Genomic DNA, 19,257 nt, shown 5'->3' on the forward strand with positions numbered 1-19,257 from the left:
ATAATTTATCTTGACGACATCCTCATTTTCTCTCGCGACCATGATACACATATAGAGCATGTTAGACAGGTTCTGCAGTTGCTCAGAGAGAACAGGCTCTATGTCAAGCTTGAAAAATGTGTTTTTCGTACAGGAGCTACCGTTCTTGGGTTATATAATCTCCGCCTCAGGTTTTAAGATGGACACCGCAAAGGTGCAGGCGGTACTACATTGGGATCGGCCTGATAATCTTAAGGCGCTTCAGCGATTTCTTGGCTTCTCCAATTACTATAGGAAATTTATTAAGAACTTCTCTATGATTGCCAAACCACTGACTGACATGACTAAGAAGGGTACCGACTTTTCTGACTGGTCTGAGCCTGCGGTACAGGCGTTTGAATTCCTCAAGAATAGTTTTGCCTCAGCGCCCATTCTGGTGCAGCCCGATGTCTCCTTACCGTTTGTCGTGGAGGTGGATGCGTCGGAGGTTGGAGTGGGGGCTGTACTGTCTCAGGGCCCTTCTTGGGCCAAGTTGCATCCGTGTGCCTTCTTCTCCAAGAAGCTGTCGCCTGCGGAGCGTAATTATGATATTGGCAACAGGGAACTATTGGCCATCAAATTGGCATTTGAGGAGTGGCGACACTTCTTGGAGGGGGCTGTTCATCAGATTACTGTGATAACCGACCATAAGAATTTGCTTTATTTAGAATCTGCTAAGCGCCTGTCCTCCAGACAGGCTCGCTGGGCATTATTCTTCACCCGGTTCAACTTCATTGTTACCTATCGCCCTGGGTCGAAGAATGTTAAGGCAGACGCTTTATCCAGGTGTTTTCCTGGTGGAGAGTTATGTGAAGAGCCGGTGCCTATTCTCCAAAAGGGTGTGGTGGTATCTGCCATCACGACAGAGATTGAGGCAGAGATTGCGGAGGCTCAGGAGGTGGTACCGCCGGGGTTGCCTGCTAATAAATCTTTTGTGGCGCTACATCTACGCTCTAGAGTGTTGGGAGAATATCACGACACGGTACTGGCAGGTCATCCAGGGGTTAAGAGCACTCTGGAACTGGTATCGCGTCGTTTTTGGTGGCCTAAAATCCGGCAGGATGTGGCCTCATATGTGGCTGCCTGTAACACGTGCGCACGGGCCAAGACTCCTCGTTCCCGTCCCGCTGGTAGCTTGCAGCCTCTCGGGGTGCCCAGTAAGCCATGGACTGAGATTTCCATGGATTTTATTACTGACTTGCCCGCCTCGGCAGGGAACTCGGTCATTTTGGTAATTGTTGATAGGTTCTCCAAAATGTCACATTTCGTTGCTTTACCGTCTTTGCCCAATGCTAAGACTCTTGCTCAGATATTTATTCGCGAGGTGGTCAGACTTCATGGTGTCCCGTCTGACATTGTGTCTGATCGAGGTACGCAGTTTGTGGCAAAGTTTTGGAGAGCTTTTTGTTCTCGCCTTGGAATCAAATTATCTCATTCATCGGCTTTCCACCCTCAGTCGAATGGACAGACTGAGCGGATGAACCAAAACCTGGAGCAATACTTGCGCTGCTTTATTTCTGACAATCAGGAAGAGTGGTCAGCGTTTCTTCCTCTGGCAGAATTCGCAATAAACAACCATTGCCAGGAATCGTCTGGAGAATCTCCTTTTTTTTGTGTGTATGGTCAACATCCTCAATTTTGCACCTTGCGTCAGGGGTGCTCAGTTGGCGTCCCTGAGGAGGACCAGTTGGGAGCTCAATTGTCGTCTGTTTGGAGGAGAGTCAAGCAGCGCTTGTTGAAGGTGGGTTCCAGGTACAAACGGGTGGCTGACTGCAGACGTGAGCCAGGTCCGGACCTGTGTGTGGGTGATTGGGTGTGGTTATCTACTAGGAACATTAAGCTCAAGATACCGTCACTTAAGTTGGGTCCCAGGTTCATTGGCCCATTTAGAATCTCCGCAGTGATCAACCCCGTGGCATTTCGTTTGGAGTTGCCGGCTGTGTATAAGATTCATAATGTATTTCACAAAGCATTGCTAAAGACGGTCTTGGGTTTGGTGGATGGTTCCTCCGGGCCACCACCTCCCGTCTTGGTGGATGGCGCGTTGGAATTTGAGGTGTCCAAAGTGGTGGACTCTAGGGTTGTGCGTCGCACTCTACAGTACCTGGTCCACTGGCGTGGCTATGGTCCTGAGGAGAGGACATGGGTGCCGGCCTCTGACATTCATGCTGATCGACTGGTTACTATGTTCCATCGTCGCTATCCGGACAAGCCAGGTCCTCGACATGGTGAGGTTCCGGAGGTCCCTCGTAGAAGGCGGGGTACTGTCATGTTGGACACTGTTCACACCAGGGTGTCCGGCAGACAGCGGTAATACCCTGTTGGGTATTCTGTTCCAGTCGGGATAGGGTTAACCAGGTTGTCATGCTGGCTGAGGGCTGGGCCACGCCCTAGGTCTTTAAATAGTTCATCCTGACTATGGGCGTCGCCGACTATAGCTTTAGCCTAGTGCTAGCAATACCGGTCAGCAGTGGTGGTGTTGGAGCGTCTGATATCTGGTGCAGTATATCCCTCAGTGGTTCTTTCTCCAATCTGTTATATATATATTTGGTTGCCCTTGCACATTATTGTATTCCCTTGTGTATTTACTGTGTGGTGTTTTCTTTTACCCCTGTCCATACGTATTTGTGGGGTCTGGTGTCTGGTCCCCTCACTGGGTGGAGGGAGGTGGGTTCAGCTTAGGGCTGGACAGGAGACAGGGACAGGGTGGAGGCTCAGGCAGGCACACCTTCAGTGTAAACCCTGGGTAGAGGGACAGACAGGGTTCCCCTAGTCTGAGGGACATCACAGGGGTCCCGGGGTTTTTGCCTAAAGTAACCTAGGCATTCCACGACAGGTACTGGCTGGTCATCCAGGGGTAAGGGGCACCTTAGAGCTGGTATCGCGTCGTTTCTGGTGGCCCAAAATCCGTCAGGACGTGGTCTCATACGTGGCAGCTTGCATCACGTGCGCTAGGGCTAAGTCACCCCGTACTTGTCCTGCTGGCACGCTACAGCCTCTGGGGGTACCCAATAGGCCATGGACAGAAATCTCCATGGATTTCATCACTGACTTGCCAGCCTCAGCAGGGAACATGGTCATCCTGGTGGTGGTTGACCGTTTTTCTAAGATGGCGCATTTTGTGGCGTTGTCTTCATTGCCCAATGCTAAGACGTTGGCTCAGGTATTTGTGAAGGAGGTGGTCAGACTCCACGGAGTACCGTCGGACATAGTATCTGATAGGGGTACGCAATTTGTGGCGAGGTTTTGAAAAGCTTTTTGCTCACGTTTGGGGATCAAGTTGTCACATTCATCGGCGTTTCATCCACAGTCTAATGGACAAACTGAGCGCATGAACCAAAATCTAGAACAGTATTTACGATGCTTTGTGTCTGACAACCAGGAGGAGTGGTCTACTTTCCTTCCTCTGGCTGAATTTGCGTTAAATAATCACCGCCAAGAGTCATTGGGAGAGCCTCCATTCTTTTGTGTGTACGGTCAACATCCTCAGTTTTGTACCTTACGTCAGGGTGACTCGGGGGGTGTCCCGGAGGAGGATCAGCTAGGAGCCCAATTGTCATCAGTCTGGAAGCGGGTGAAACAGCGTTTGTTGAGCATGAGTGCCAGGTACAAACGGGTGGCTGACGGTAGATGCGTGCCAGGTCCGGACCTGTGTGTGGGTGAATGGGTGTGGTTAGCTACGAAGAACATAAAACTCAAAATTCCATCTTTAAAACTGGGTCCAAGGTTTATTGGGCCTTTTAGGATTTCTGCCATCATTAACCCAGTGGCTTATTGGTTGGAACTTCCTGCGGTGTACAAGATACACAATGTGTTTCACAGGGCTTTATTGAAAAAGGTGGTAGGCTTGGTGGACACGACGCCTATGCCACCTCCAGTCATGGTGGATGGCGATTTAGAGTTTGAGGTCGCCAAGGTAGTGGACTCTCGAGTAGTACGCCGTACTCTTCAGTATTTGGTGCACTGGCGGGGGTATGGTCCGGAGGAGAGGTCTTGGGTTCCAGCCTCAGACATACATGCGGATCGGCTGGTCAGTTCTTTTCACCGTCGTCATCCGGACAAGCCGGGTCCTATGAGTCTTGAGGGTCCGGAGGTCCCTCATAGAAGACGGGGTAATGTCATGTCGGACGCTGTTCACACCACAGCATCCGGCAGGCAGAGGTAGTTCCACCTCCAGCCACTATAGCCTCAGTGGCGCCGGCTTGATCTTCAGGCTCTCGGGGGTTAATCCTGCTGGAGACCAGGTTGGATGGTTAGTCACGCCCACGGTCTTTAAATAGTCATGCTGGCCTATGGGCGTTGCCGATTATAGCTTGTGTTTCATACCAAGTGGTTCCGGTCTGGAGTGGAGGTGTTGCAGAGAGAGAGAGATTCGTATCTGGTGGTGTATGATCCATCATTATCCTTTCTTCTTCCCCTATTTGTGTTTTGTTGTGCCCTGTTCACATTACTGTATATTCCTGTGTGTGTGCGGCGCAGTGCAGTTTAAGTTCTCCCTGTCTGTCATAATTTGTGTAGGGGCTTTGGTGGTGTGACTCCTCACTGGGTGGAGGGTGGAGGGTTAAGTGCAGGGCTGAGCAGGAGACAAGGAAAGGTTGGAGGCTCAGGCATTTGCACCATCAGCAAAAACCCTGTGTTGAGGGTCAGACAGGGTTTCCCCTAGTTATAGGGACATCACAGGAGCCCCGGGTATTACAGCCTTAGTGGAACTAAGCCCCCCATGACAACATGCCTTGCTGCAGCAGTGCTACCCCTTCACTGACACTCCCCTCATCCGCCAACTTAGCAAACTTATTGGGGTGTGCCAGATCAGGACTAGCCTCCCTGGTGCCTTTCCTCTACCCCGCCTTCTGTCACCCAGCTGGTTGCTTCATTGTCCTGCAGCTCCAACCTAGCATCCCCCCATCTATCCCATTGAGCGTCTGCTCAGTGAGCAGAAGACTCCTTTCCATATTGTCTATGGATCTCAGTGTTGCCAGCTGCACATTTAGATCCAGTATCTGGGCTTCCAAATGCGCAACGTGCTCACATCTTGCACAGCAGTATGCACCCTCGACCCGCTGTTCAAGGATTGTATACATATGACAAGATGCACACTGGATGGCATTGTCAATAATGGAGCTCATTTCCTAATTGGGATTGCATCAGACATAAATTTAACCCCTTCCCAACCCTCACTGTACTAGTATTACTCTGCAGGAACTGCATTTCTCCCCGCAGCAGTACTAGTACGGCAGCATGATCACTGCGGCCTCACGCTGAGCGCCGCAGTGATCGGGTGCGGGTGTCAGCTGTATGTGACAGCTGACACCACGCAGCAATGCCTACGATTGGTGCTAGCACCGATCGTGGGCATTAACCCCTCTGATGCCGATGTCAGTACAGTGGCACAGAGAAGAATCGCGCAGGGAGGGGGCTCCCTGTGCGCTCCCACCGGAACAATGCGATGAGATTGCGTATTGGTGGTTTCCATGGAGACCCCCGGCTCCAAGATGGCCTCGGGGTTCTTACAGGTCCTGCAGGGAGGTGGCTCCTCAGCGCCTGCCGAGAACAGGACCTGAGAAGCCAATTTCCCTGCCTGTCTGATCACTGATCTGATACTCAGCAATGGTAAGTGTCAGATCAGCGATCTGACATTATATAATAATGTCCCATTCTGGGACAATGTAATAAAGTTTATTAAAAAATATAATGTGTAAAAATATTTTTTTAAAAATCCCCAAATAAAGAAAAAAAATTACATATTACACCAATAAATACATTTATGTAAATTAAAAAACATAATTGACGTCATCTCCGGCCCTTCTCGCTAAGCATTACTGGGACCGGAAGATGCCAGGAGCGTGGTGAGAGGAGAGAAAGAGTCCGGGGGCCATCGGGAGGTGAGTATATCACTATTTTTTATTTTAACAGACTCTAGAATACCTGATGAGATAGAATCAGGCCACCATCTAGTGTATTATACTCCTGTTACAGCCGGAGCTGCTGTCACTGTTCTGCAGTTACCTAATGTATTGTACTCCAGTTACAGCCAGAGCTGCAGTCACTGTTTTGCTGTTACCTAATGTATTGTACTCCAGTTACACCAAGAGCTGCTGTCACTGTTCTGCTGTTATCTAATATATTGTACTCCAGTTAATCCCAGAGCTGCAGTCACTGTTCTGCTTTTACCTAATGTATTGTAGTCCAGTTACACCCAGATCTGCAGTCACCGTTCTGCTCTTACATCTTACCTAATGTATTATACTCCTGTTACAGCCAGAGCCGCAGTCACTGTTCAGATGTTACCAAATGTATTGTACTTAAGTTACACCCAGAGCTGCTGTCACTGTTCTGCTTTTACCTAATGTATTGTAGTCCAGTTACACCCAGAGCTGCAGTCACTGTTCTGCTGTTACCTAATGTATTGTACTCCAGTTACACCCAGATCTGCAGTCATTGTTCTGCTGTTACCTAATGTACTCCTGTTACACCCAGAGCTGCAGTCACTGTTCTGCTTTTACCTAATGTATTGTAGTCCAGTTACACCCAGATCTGCAGTCATCATTCTGCTCTTACATCTTACCTAATGTATTATACTCCTGTTACAGCCAGAGCTGCAGTCACTGTTCAGATGTTACCAAATGTATTGTACTCAACTTACACCCAGAGCTGCTGTCACTGTTCTGCTTTTACCTAATGTATTGTAGTCCAGTTACACCCAGAGCTGCAGTCACTGTTCTGCTCTTACCTAATGTATTATACTCCTGTTACAGCCAGAGCTGCAGTCACTGTTCAGAATTTACCTAATGTATTATACTCCAGTTACACCCAGAGCTGCAGTCACTGTTCAGAACTTACCTAATGTATTGTACTCCAGTTACACCCAGAGCTGCATTCATTTTTCTGCTGTCACCTAATGTATTGCACGCAAGTTACACCCAGAGCTGCAGTCACTGCTCTACTGTTACCTAATTACCTAATGTATTGTACTCCATAATATGTATAGGACTGTGCCTGTGTAATGAGCAACGCAGCAGTGATGCCTTTAACGGCTGTAATGTGCCTGTACAATAAGCAATGCAGCAGTGTTGCCACGACGACTAAGCAACTGTCGCTGATTGGTTGCAGCAGTTGGTCGCAAACCAGGGGAAGAGTCTTGAGGAGATCATTTGCATATTCCCAGTGCCTTCTGGGATAAGTGAAGAGTCTCCGCGAGCTCAACGATCACTGGGTTTTGGCCGTTGCAGCTGAAAAGAGGAAATCAGAAAACCAGGGGAAGAGTCTTGAGGAGATCATTTGCATATTCCCAGTGCCTTCTGGGATAAGTGAAGAGTCTCCGCGAGCTCAACGATCACTGGGTTTTGGCCGTTGCAGCTGAAAAGAGGAAATTGGAAAACCAGGGGAAGAGTCTTGAGGAGATCATTTGCATATTCCCAGTGCCTTCTGGGATAAGTGAAGAGTCTCCGCGAGCTCAACGATCACTGGGTTTTGGCCGTTGCAGCTGAAAAGAGGAAATCGGAAAACCAGGGGAAGAGTCTTGAGGAGATCATTTGCCAAACTTCACATGCCACAAATGCAAGCTTGTGACACTGTTGGAGGAAAAGTTGCAAAATCTCGAAGAGAGGTTAGCTACGTTGAAGATCATTAAGGAAGGTGAAGAGTTCTTGGACAGAGCAGAATTATCTCTTCATGTTACAGAAAGAGAAGAAATTCGAAGTGCACCTGAAGAAACAGAGGAATGGAGACATGTGACCCAGAGAAGCAGGAGGATCAGGAGGCAGTCAGCACCCATACTGCTCAGAAACCAGTGCCAGGCTCTCACGCAGGAAAACGATGAAGAAATACATCAGGATAAGACTTTGCCAACAAACAGCAACCTTGTATGCCTTCAGAGTCCTCCTGGATGGAGAAAGAAAAATGTTGTGAAGAAGAAACGGAGAGTGGTGGTCATGGGGGATTCCCTGTTGAGAGGAACAGAGGCCGCTATCTGCAGACCGGATATAACTTCAAGAGAAATGTGCTGTCTTCCAGGTGCAAAAATTAAAGATGTGTCTGACAGGATATCAGGACTCTTCAGACCTACAGATGACTACCCATTCCTGCTACTACATGTGGGGACAAATGACACCGCAAGAAACGACCTGGAAACCATCTGCAGAGACTTTGAAGACTTAGGCAAGAAAGTGAAAGAACTGGGAGCGTAGGTGGTCTTCTCTTCCATCCTCCCAGTGGATGGCCATGGAACAAGGAGGTGGAATAAGATTCTGCAGGTGAACAACTGGCTACGTCGATGGTGCCGTCAGCAACGATTTGGATTTCTGGATCACGGAGTGAACTACTTATACGATGGACTACTTGCTAGAGATGGGGTGCACCTTACGAAGACTGGAAAGCAGGTATTTGGAAGTCGCCTTGCTACACTTGTAAGGAGAGCTTTAAACTAGAACAACATGGGAAGGGAAGCAAAAGACCAGAAAAAGCCATACACCTGACAAATGCTATTGAGAACTCTGCTATTAGAAGTGGAAAGGAAGAACAAAGACGAAAGAATCTAATTAATAAAAATATTGGAGAAAGAGAAACCAATCACAAACTAAAATGTTTCTATACTAATGCACAAAGCATGGGCAACAAACAAGGAGAATTGGAACTACTAACACAGGAAAAGAAATATGATGTCATTGGAATCACTGAAACTTGGTGGGACAATACACATGATTGGAATACAAGACTAGAAGGATACAACTTATTTGCAAGAAACAGACTTGATAAACGAGGAGGGGGTGTCGCATTGTATATTAGAAATGCGTATATCTGCACAGAGATTGAAGCTTCAGAGACTGGGAGTTCTGTGGAAACTGTTTGGGTAAGAATACAAGGACAGAACAATGGAAAGGACACCATTGTAGGCATTTACTACAGGCCGCCTGTGCAAGCTGAAGATATGGATGAACTCTTTATGGATCAAATGGCCAAGTTCTCCAAAAAATATGACATAGTTGTCATGGGAGATTTCAACTATCCAGACATTTGTTGGGAATCTCTCTCAGGCAAAACTAACAGGTGAAGGAAATTCTTATCCTCTCTTGCTGACAACTTTATCTTCCAAAATGTAAAGGAGAAAACAAGGGGAACTGCTACCTTGGATCTAATCCTTATAAACAGGGAGGAAATGGTTGAGGAGGTAAAAGTGGCTGGGACCCTAGGAGGTAGCGACCATGCTATTTTAGAATTTTGGATAACTAGAGGCGGAAGACCTGTGAAGACTCAGACGTCAAGGTTAGATTTCAGAAAGGCAGATTTTAAGGGATTCAGAAAGAGAATTGGAGGGATCCAATGGCTGGATATCCTTAAAGACAAAAATGTCCAGGAAGGATGAGAAATCTTGAAAAATGAAATTCTCAAAGCACAGTTGTTAACAATTCTGAAAAGAGGGAAGAATAGGAAGCATTTAAGGAAACCAGAATGGATGAACACAGAACTTAAGCACATGCTAAAAAGGAAGAAAAAAATGTTTATAAAATGGAAAGAAGGAGGCATATCTAAAGAAGAATATAATGCTGTCTGCAGAACCTGCAGGGCACAAATCAGATTAACTAAAGCTGAAAATTAATTGAGGCTTGCAAGAGATGTCAAAAGCAATAATAAAGGATTTTGGGGATATGTCAAAAGTAAAAGAAAAGTCAAAGATGCTATAGGATTTTTACAGGCTGAAAATGATGAAATGGTAAGACAGGATGTTGAGAAGGCTGAACTTTTAAATTCCTATTTTGCATCTGTTTTCTCTCAGAAAGGAAATGTAATATCAACTGTTCTTCACTGTCCTATTAAGGGAATAGAAGGATCCAGGATATCTATAAACAGAAAGATAGTGCGGAAACACTTAGCTAACCTAAATGAATTCAAGTCTCCAGGTCCAGATGAATTACACCCCAGAGTACTGAAGGAGATAGCAGAAGAAATTTTTGAACCCCTCTCCATAATCTTTGAAAATTCTTGGAGAACAGGAGAAGTGCCAGAAGACTGGTGAAGAGCAAATGTTGTTCCTATCTTCAAAAAGGGGAAGAAGGTGGACCCAGGCAACTATAGGCCGGTGAGTCTGACTTCTATACCAGGAAAGATCTTTGAACAAATTATTAAACAACATGTATGTCAATACCTGGATAAGAATGAAGTGATTAAACAGAGTCAGCATGGGTTTGTAACTAATAAGTCATGTCAGACTAATTTAATTTCCTTCTATGACGGTATTACTGATTGGGTGGATCAAGGAAATGCTGTAGATATAGTATATCTTGACTTCAGCAAAGCATTTGACAAAGTCTCTCATACAATCCTTATTGAAAAAATGACTAAGTATGGAATGGACAAGGCAACTGTTAGGTGGATTCATAACTGGCTTAGTGATCGGACCCAAAGAGTGGTCGTAAATGGCTGCACATCCAGTTGGAAGAATGTCTCAAGTGGGGTACCACAGGGCTCTGTCCTGGGCCCTGTATTGTTCAACATCTTTATCAACGATTTAGATGAAGGAATTGAGGGTAAACTGATTTAATTTGCTGATGACACAAAGCTAGGAGGGATAGCTAATACTAGAGAAGAGAGAGAGAGGATTCAAAAAGATTTAAATAAACTGGAGAAGTGGGCAGCAACTAACAGAATGGTTTTTAACAGGGAGAAATGCAAAGTACTACATCTGGGCAATAAAAATGAAAAAAGCATATATAGAATGGGAGGAATAGGGCTAAGTGACAGCACATGTGAAAAAGACTTGGGTATACTAATAGATCACAGACTGAATATGAGTCAACAGTGTGATGCAACAGCAAAAAAGGCAAATGCAATTCTAGGATGTATTAACAGAAGCATACAGTCTAGATCACGTGAAGTAATTATTTCCCTCTACTCCTCTTTGGTCAGACCTCATCTGGAATATTGTGTCCAATTTTGGGCACCACATTTTAAAAAAGACATAAAAAAACTGGAGCAAGTTCAGAAAAGAGCGACCAGAATGGTGACCGGTCTGCAAACCCTGTCTTATGAGGAAAGGTTGCAGGATTTGGGAATGTTTAGTTTGCAAAAGAGAAGACTGAGAGGAGACTTAATAGCTGTCTACAAATATATAAAGGGCTGTCACATTGTAGAAGGATCAACTTTATTCTCATTTGCACAAGGAAAGACTAGAAGCAATGGGATGAAGCTGAATGGGAGGAGACACAGATTAGATATTAGAAAAAACTTTTTGACAGTTAGAGTGATCAATGAGTGGAACAGGCTGCCACGAGAAGTGGTGAGTTCTCCTTCAATGGAAGTCTTCAAACAGAGGCTGGACAGACATCTAACTGGGATGATTTAGCGAATCCTGCTTTGAGCAGGGGGTTGGACCAGATGGCCCAGGAGGTCCCTTCCAACTCTACGATTTTATGATTCTATGAATCAGCGAGGTGGGATTTTCATTACAGACAGATAGAATTAGACAATTATATAGTAGATAGGGTCCTATTTAAAATCATTAGTTTAATATAAGGCTCCATGTACAATCGTCACATATAAATAGGGTACTTTGTAAATTTGATCCAAATAAGGTCCTACGTAGGATTATGAGATAAAAAGAATGACATGCAAGTAAGAAAAAACTGGTGAAAAATAGCAAAAACTAGACAAAAAAGGCACAAAGGCAATAATAAAATAAACTTTTTGGAGGTCCAATGATAAATAGTATAAGATAAAAAAATTACAAAATGGTGTTTTTTTGTTTTTTCCATTTCCTAAAAATGATTAAATCTTGAAATATTTAATATTTGTGCCATATTATGTGTAGAAAACTACCGCTCATTGCAAAATAGTAAGATTCCATTATAGAGCTCTGTACTGATCTAAAAATACGGTACTAAAAAAAGTTTTAGTTCCAAAATGAGGACTTCAAATATGTTGTCTAGTTCTGAAGGATGAATAGTGGCCTGATACTGAAAGCGTTAAACATGTTTTGTTAAAAAAAAAAGACAAAAGCTGGTACGTGCTGGTTGCAAAACCTGAGATTTCTTTGAGAGATGAGCAAACCTAAAAAAAAAATTGTATCCTCCATTCTTGATCCCGGGAAACAAAATCCTTGACCGCAGCAAATCAATTCTCCCATATTATTTAGATGAGTGCATGCATAGAAAATCTGTTCTTCATTGATTTTCCGAGAGAGAACTCTAGAATTTGGCAAATCAACTCTACCCTCGTGACGGCATACCGTTTTCCCCAAGAAGTGATGACTGCCTACATTGCTACGTGTTATATAATAGGAATGGTGCGCACTCAGGTCCAAGGAAAATAGGTGCAGGTGAATTAGACCCCTAGGGCCTTATATATATAGAAAAGAATGATTCACCGCACTCAGTACGTAAGTAGTATGCAAGATTCATATATTTATTGAATATGTCCTTCGTTAGAGGAAAAGGGTGTGCCCAAGTGAAATTGAATCATATACAGACAGAATACCCGACAGAATACCCGACGTTTCGATCCTCCCGGATCTTATTCATGGGGTACACTATAATACAAAAATATATACAATATAAAGTGAATTTAAAAACAAAATATACATAGAGTATATATAGACAATTGCAGATAGATATTCAACAATATATACATAATGAACAAAACTGAGTTGTAGAAAAAGTAGAAGAAAAAGAACAACACAATATATACAATCAATAACGAGACATTGCCAGACAGTTATCATGTCTTGAAAGACTTTCAGAGTATATAGTACGAATCCAACATTGGGAGACTAAGAAACGAGAAATTACAGTTTTTACCTCAATATAGTAAATAGCGGACCTGGGGCACTGGACGAGAATGTATATCCCCTTAAGGTAACTATGGGAGAAAATATACATGAAAATATGTAAACTAATCAAGGTTTAACAGGTCATGGAGAAAAAAGGGACTATGTGCTGTACCTAGAAGATTTAAATGCCGTCTGGTACCATCTGAATGATGTGATGAGGATATCACGAACAGTTATCAGTTGAAAGGTATCAAAAATTGGTTCCAGCTTAAATAAATAAGGAAGACAGCTAAATGTAGTTCAAATCAGGATCTTTAAAGCAGTGTGTGAGTAGAGCTTTATGTTATTCCTTAAAGTAAGGAAATTCTGGCTTGAAGCTGCTATAGCCGTTAAATGGAAACTTCCCCCTATGAAATGAGCGGTATAACGTGAAGTAAAGAGAAGGATATAATAGCTCTATGTGGTGTAATGAATAATGAACAATACCTGTGGCAGAAACTGCGAATTCTAAGGTTGTAGTGGCTGTCAATAGGGGATTTTATCCTATAAAATTAATGGTATAAGCATAGATGAATAACAGTAGAGGCATAAAAATAAATACTTGTGAAGTATCAGTTGGTATATGTGCATGACTGATAAAAAAGAATTACCTGTAACCGATAATATATAACCTGAGATTAAGAAGGTTATCAAATGGGGATTTCACTCTGAGACAGGTATAGATGATCCTGAGGCTGCAGTGGCCAGCATGTGGAAGTGTCCACCTAGATGGTGAGTGGCACATATTAGGAGTAGTTGCGATAGCGTCATGGCGTATTGTATTATTTATCCCGCTTGTGATAATTACCTGGGGAATCCTGGGCAAAAGGAATGAAGAATACAGGTGGCGCGCCCGCGCCCTGCCTGGGAATAGCTGGAGGGCCGTCATGGTCCGTGGAAGGCCGGTTTTATATAGTGAGCTGAGTACCTCCGGACCGGAAGTGCGTCACCTCCGGACCGGAAGTGACTCAGCGTCAAAGGGGGAGAGAGACCGCGCGTGCGCGGTGGAGGCCAGGGTAAAGAAGGACCGCGATTGCGCGGTAGAGTGGGCTGCAGTGACCCTGCAGCATATAATTATAGCCGCGCTTGCGCAAAGAGAGGAGCCTGATTTTAATCAAGAGGGGGAAGGTACTTCCAAGAGAAGCATGGGAGGGGAGAGGACATAAATAGGTCGGGAGCCTAGATAAGGATTTTAGTGGCATATAGTTAATAAGAAAAACTTAATGGGGAATAAAATATTGTGGATTAAAGAAATGGGGGAGATCAAGGCAGGAGTATATGTGAATAAAAAATTGTAAACAATAAATAAAGGAAAAATAAATACAAAAATAAAAATAAAGTGAATAATAAAAATTAAATTGAGAGATAAAGAATGAAAAATTGAAATAAAAAGGAAAATTGGGTGGAAGATAATAATGATGCATGAAAGAGAAAGAAATGGTCATGAAAAAATGAAAAATAAAAAATAAAAATAAAAAGTTAAAAAATAAACTGAAGAAAAAACAAAAAATAAAAAATTTTTTTAAGAAAAATACTTGGTGAGGACTTACCGATTATTGTGGAAAGTCATCGTGTCTGAAAATAATGAACAAAATAAAGTTAATCATAAGAGCCAATCGATCTCCCTGTTAAGACCTTTAGGAGCCAATGTATCTAATTTGTGAATCCAAAAAGTTTCCCTCTGTTTCAATAGTTTTATATGATTGCCACCTCGTCTAGGTTTGGGGATCTGTTCAATCACCTGATATTTTAGTTGTGCCACTGTGTGTTTATTTTTAATGAAGTGATCTGGAATGGGTAGCCATGTCTTGCCACATCTTATTGTAGATTTGTGGCTAGCAATTCTATCCTTAACGTGTTGTGTAGTTTCACCAACGTAAAGCAGGCCGCAAGGGCACTTGATGACATAAATTACAAAATTTGAGTCGCAGGTATAGGATCCTTTAATGGGGAATGACTTGCCCGTTCGTGGATGAGTGACTGTGTCGGATTTTATGACATTTGAGCAAGAGGCACAGTTAAGGCAAGGGAAAGTACCCTTGCGACGTATAGCTAATTGGCGTTGTGTTGATGATGGTAGTTTGCTCCCAATGTCTGCTCGAACTAGTTTGTCCTTAATGTTGGGGGCTCGCCTATTGCACATGAGGGTTGGTGAGTCAAACGCCTTGATGTTTGGGTATGCCCTGGAAAGTAATGGCCAATGTTTACGGATAATAGAGTGGACTTTTGGCATAAGGGGGTGGTACGTGAGGACAAAAGGAACCCTTTCAGGATTGGAGATGATTGGAATAGATACTGGTGGATCTAAGATACATGTTTTTTCCTTCTCAAGAAGACTGGTAGGGTAATTCCTCTCTAGAAACCTAGATGACATTTCATTCAAACGTGTAGGTAGTAGGTCTGGGTTAGATACTATTCTGGAAATCCGTGTGAATTGCGATTGCGGAAGGCTACTTTTAATAGCCTTTGGGTGACTGCTGGAATAATGGAGTAGACTATTACAGTCTGTGGGTTTAGTGTAAAGGTCAGTCGCAAGGTTGCCTAAAGGGTCTTTATGTACCAATGTGTCCAAGAAAGGTATACGGGTCATGTCATAATTGATAGTGAACTGTATTTCGTTATCAACTGAATTCAAGTAAGTATAAAATGATTGAAGAGATTCAGGAGAGCCTGACCAGATAAAGAAAACATCATCAATGTAGCGGTGATAACCAATCATGGATTCCTCAAAGGACTTACTCGGATAAATGTATTGTTGTTCAAAGGAATGCATGAAAGCATTTGCGTAGGCAGGTGCTACATTCGATCCCATTGCGGTCCCCCGTAACTGGACATAATAGGTGTCCTCAAACAGAAAAAAGTTTTCATGGAGCACCAGTGTTAGGAGATCTAGACAAAGTTGAATAGATTCCCTAGACATATTGGAAGTACTCAGTAAAGAACGGGTGGCTTGTAGCCCTTTGGTATGTGAAATGGACGTATAGAGACTATTGACATCTAAGGTGACCAGTAGACTCGTGGGTGGTATAGTTTTGAGGTCATGTATAACTCTCAAGAAATGCCCCGTGTCTAGTAAAAACGAAGGGGTGGTTTTTATCAATGGTGTTAGAATCTTTTCAAGATAGACAGATAGGGGAGAAAGTATAGAATCAGTCGATGCCACGATTGGTCTGCCGGGTGGATTTGAGAGAGATTTATGTATTTTTGGAAGAATGTAGAAAACGGGAGTAATGGGATGAGAGTTGGTTAGGAATGTGACCGTTTTTTTATCCAAGATGCCCTTATCCAAATAAGCTCTGAGTAAGGACTGGATCCTACGGTTAATGTCAAATGTAGGATCCCGTGGTATGGGTTTATATGTATGTACGTCAGGCAACTGTCGTACGATCTCTTTAACGTACATACGACGACTGTGGAGGGTTGAAAGAGCTTGGAGTCCGAAGGCCCAAGATCGTGATCGAGAGCTCCGCAACAGAGGCGTCCCCAATCGGAGACACTCTGATATCGGAGGTCTCGGGTGAAGTCCCAAAATGAGTTTTCAATCTGATGGCACGGTAGAAGCGTTGGAGGTCCTTCTCCAGCTGGAAAGCATCCCAGTTGGGGGTAGGACAAAATGATAGTAGTTTCTGTAGTACTGATAGTACTGATAGTCCGAAACCCAACTATCTGCAACCTTGTCTTCTACAGATTGGACAAATCTTAAAGACAAAACTGAAAAAATTCTTTCTGAACAACAGAAATTCCTACAAGAGAGAAAACGACAAAAATTTCAAAGGGACACCGACGACTATAACAACAGGGTTTACCGATGGAGCGAATCCTCTGGAACATATCCCTGGCGACGTCAATCCAGTCGAAGATTCGGCTCTTTCAGCACGGAAAGCGATTCATCTACAGGTTCAACAAGACCACGTTTTTTATCGAGAGGCCACTGGGGAAGGTTCCAACGCACAGAGAGACGAGAAGATCCCGGAAGCGACAAAATGACCACCCGCTCCCAGGTAAGACACCACCGAACCTGGTAGTCAATATCTCTGAGCATACACTTTCCCCTGCTGAACTATCAGTACTACAGAAAGGTCTATCATTTTGTCCTACCCCCAACTGGGATGCTTTCCAGCTGGAGAAGGACCTCCAACGCTTCTACCGTGCCATCAGATTGAAAACTCATTTTGGGACTTCACCCGAGACCTCCGATATCAGAGTGTCTCCGATTGGGGACGGCTCTGTTGCGGAGCTCTCGATCACGAACTTGGGCCTTCGGACTCCAAGCTCTTTCAACCCTCCACAGTCATCTCATGCGACTGAGACATGTATTTCTTTTATTGATAGAGAAATCAAGGACCTGTTACACCAACAACGCCTAGGCTTCTTCCCTAGCCATAATAATCTGACACAGATAGAAAAGCAAGCACTCATTGCATTACAGAACAACAGTAATATCATTATAAAACCGGCTGACAAAGGGGTGCAATTGTTATCATGGAACGTCGTATGTACGTTAAAGAGATCGTACGACAGTTGTCTGATGTACATACATATAAACCCATACCACGGGATCCTACATTTGACTTTAACCGTAGGATCCAGTCCTTACTCAGAGCTTATTTGGATAAGGGCATCTTGGATAAAAAAACGGTCACATTCCTAACCAACTCTCATCCCATTACTCCCGTTTTCTACATTCTTCCAAAAATACATAAATCTCTCTCAAATCCACCCGGCAGACCAATCGTGGCATCGACTGATTCTATACTTTCTCCCCTATCTGTCTATCTTGAAAAGATTCTAACACCATTGATAAAAACCACCCCTTCATTTTTACTAGACACGGGGCATTTCTTGAGAGTTATACATGACCTCAAAACTATACCACCCACAAGCCTACTGGTCACCTTAGATGTCAATAGTCTCTATACGTCCATTTCACATACCAAAGGGCTACAAGCCACCCGTTCTTTACTGAGTACTTCCAATATGTCTAGGGAATCTATTCAACTTTGTCTAGATCTCCTAACACTGGTGCTCCATGAAAACTTTTTTCTGTTTGAGGACACCTATTATGTCCAGTTACGGGGGACCGCAATGGGATTGAATGTAGCACCTGCCTACGCAAATGCTTTCATGCATTCCTTTGAACAACAATACATTTATCCGAGTAAGTCCTTTGAGGAATCCATGATTGGTTATTACCGCTACATTGATGATGTTTTCTTTATCTGGTCAGGCTCTCCTGAATCTCTACAATCATTTTATACTTACTTGAATTCAGTTGATAACGATATACAGTTCACTATCAATTATGACATGACCCGTATACCTTTCTTGGACACATTGGTACATAAAGACCCTTTAGGCAACCTTGCGACTGACCTTTACACTAAACCCACAGACTGTAATAGTCTACTCCATTATTCCAGCAGTCACCCAAAGGCTATTAAAAGTAGCCTTCCACGATCGCAATTCACACGGATTTCCAGAATAGTATCTAACCCAGACCTACTACCTACACGTTTGAATGAAATGTCATCTAGGTTTCTAGAGAGGAATTACCCTACCAGTCTTCTTGAGAAGGAAAAAAACACGTATCTTAGATCCACCAGTATCTATTCCAATCATCTCCAATCCCTAAAGGGTTCCTTTTGTCCACACGTACCACCCCCTTATGCCAAAAGTCCACTCTATTATCCGTAAACATTGGCCATTACTTTCCAGGGCATACCCAAACATCAAGGCGTTTGACTCACCAGCCCTCATGTGCAATAGGCGAGCCCCCAACATTAAGGACAAACTAGTTCGAGCAGACATTGGGAGCAAACTACCATCATCAACACAACGCCAATTAGGTATACGTCGCAAGGGTACTTTCCCTTGCCTTAACTGTGCCTCTTGCTCAAATGTCATAAAATCCGACACAGTCACTCATCCACGAACGTGCAAGTCATTCCCCATTAAAGGATTCTATACCTGCGACTCAAATTTTGTAATTTATGTCATCAAGTGCCCTTGCGGCCTGCTTTACGTTGGTGAAACTACACAACACGTTAAGGATAGAATTGCTAGCCACAAATCTACAATAAGATGTGGCAAGACATGGCTACCCATTCCAGATCACTTCATTAAAAATAAACACACAGTGGCACAATTAAAATATCAGGTGATTGAACAGATCCCCAAACCTAGACGAGGTGGCAATCATATAAAACTATTGAAACAGAGGGAAACTTTTTGGATTCACAAATTAGATACATTGGCTCCTAAAGGTCTTAACAGGGAGATCGATTGGCTCTTATGATTAACTTTATTTTGATCATTATTTTCAGACACGATGACTTTCCACAATAATCGGTAAGTCCTCACCAAGTATTTTTCTTAAAAAAATTTTTTATTTTTTATTTTTTCTTCAGTTTATTTTTTAACTTTTTATTTTTATTTTTTAT

The sequence above is a fragment of the Dendrobates tinctorius genome, unplaced genomic scaffold (assembly GCF_039654945.1).
Source record: "Dendrobates tinctorius isolate UK_male_01 unplaced genomic scaffold, ASM3965494v1 ptg000158l, whole genome shotgun sequence".
In the NCBI taxonomy this organism is placed as follows: Eukaryota; Metazoa; Chordata; class Amphibia; order Anura; family Dendrobatidae; genus Dendrobates; species Dendrobates tinctorius.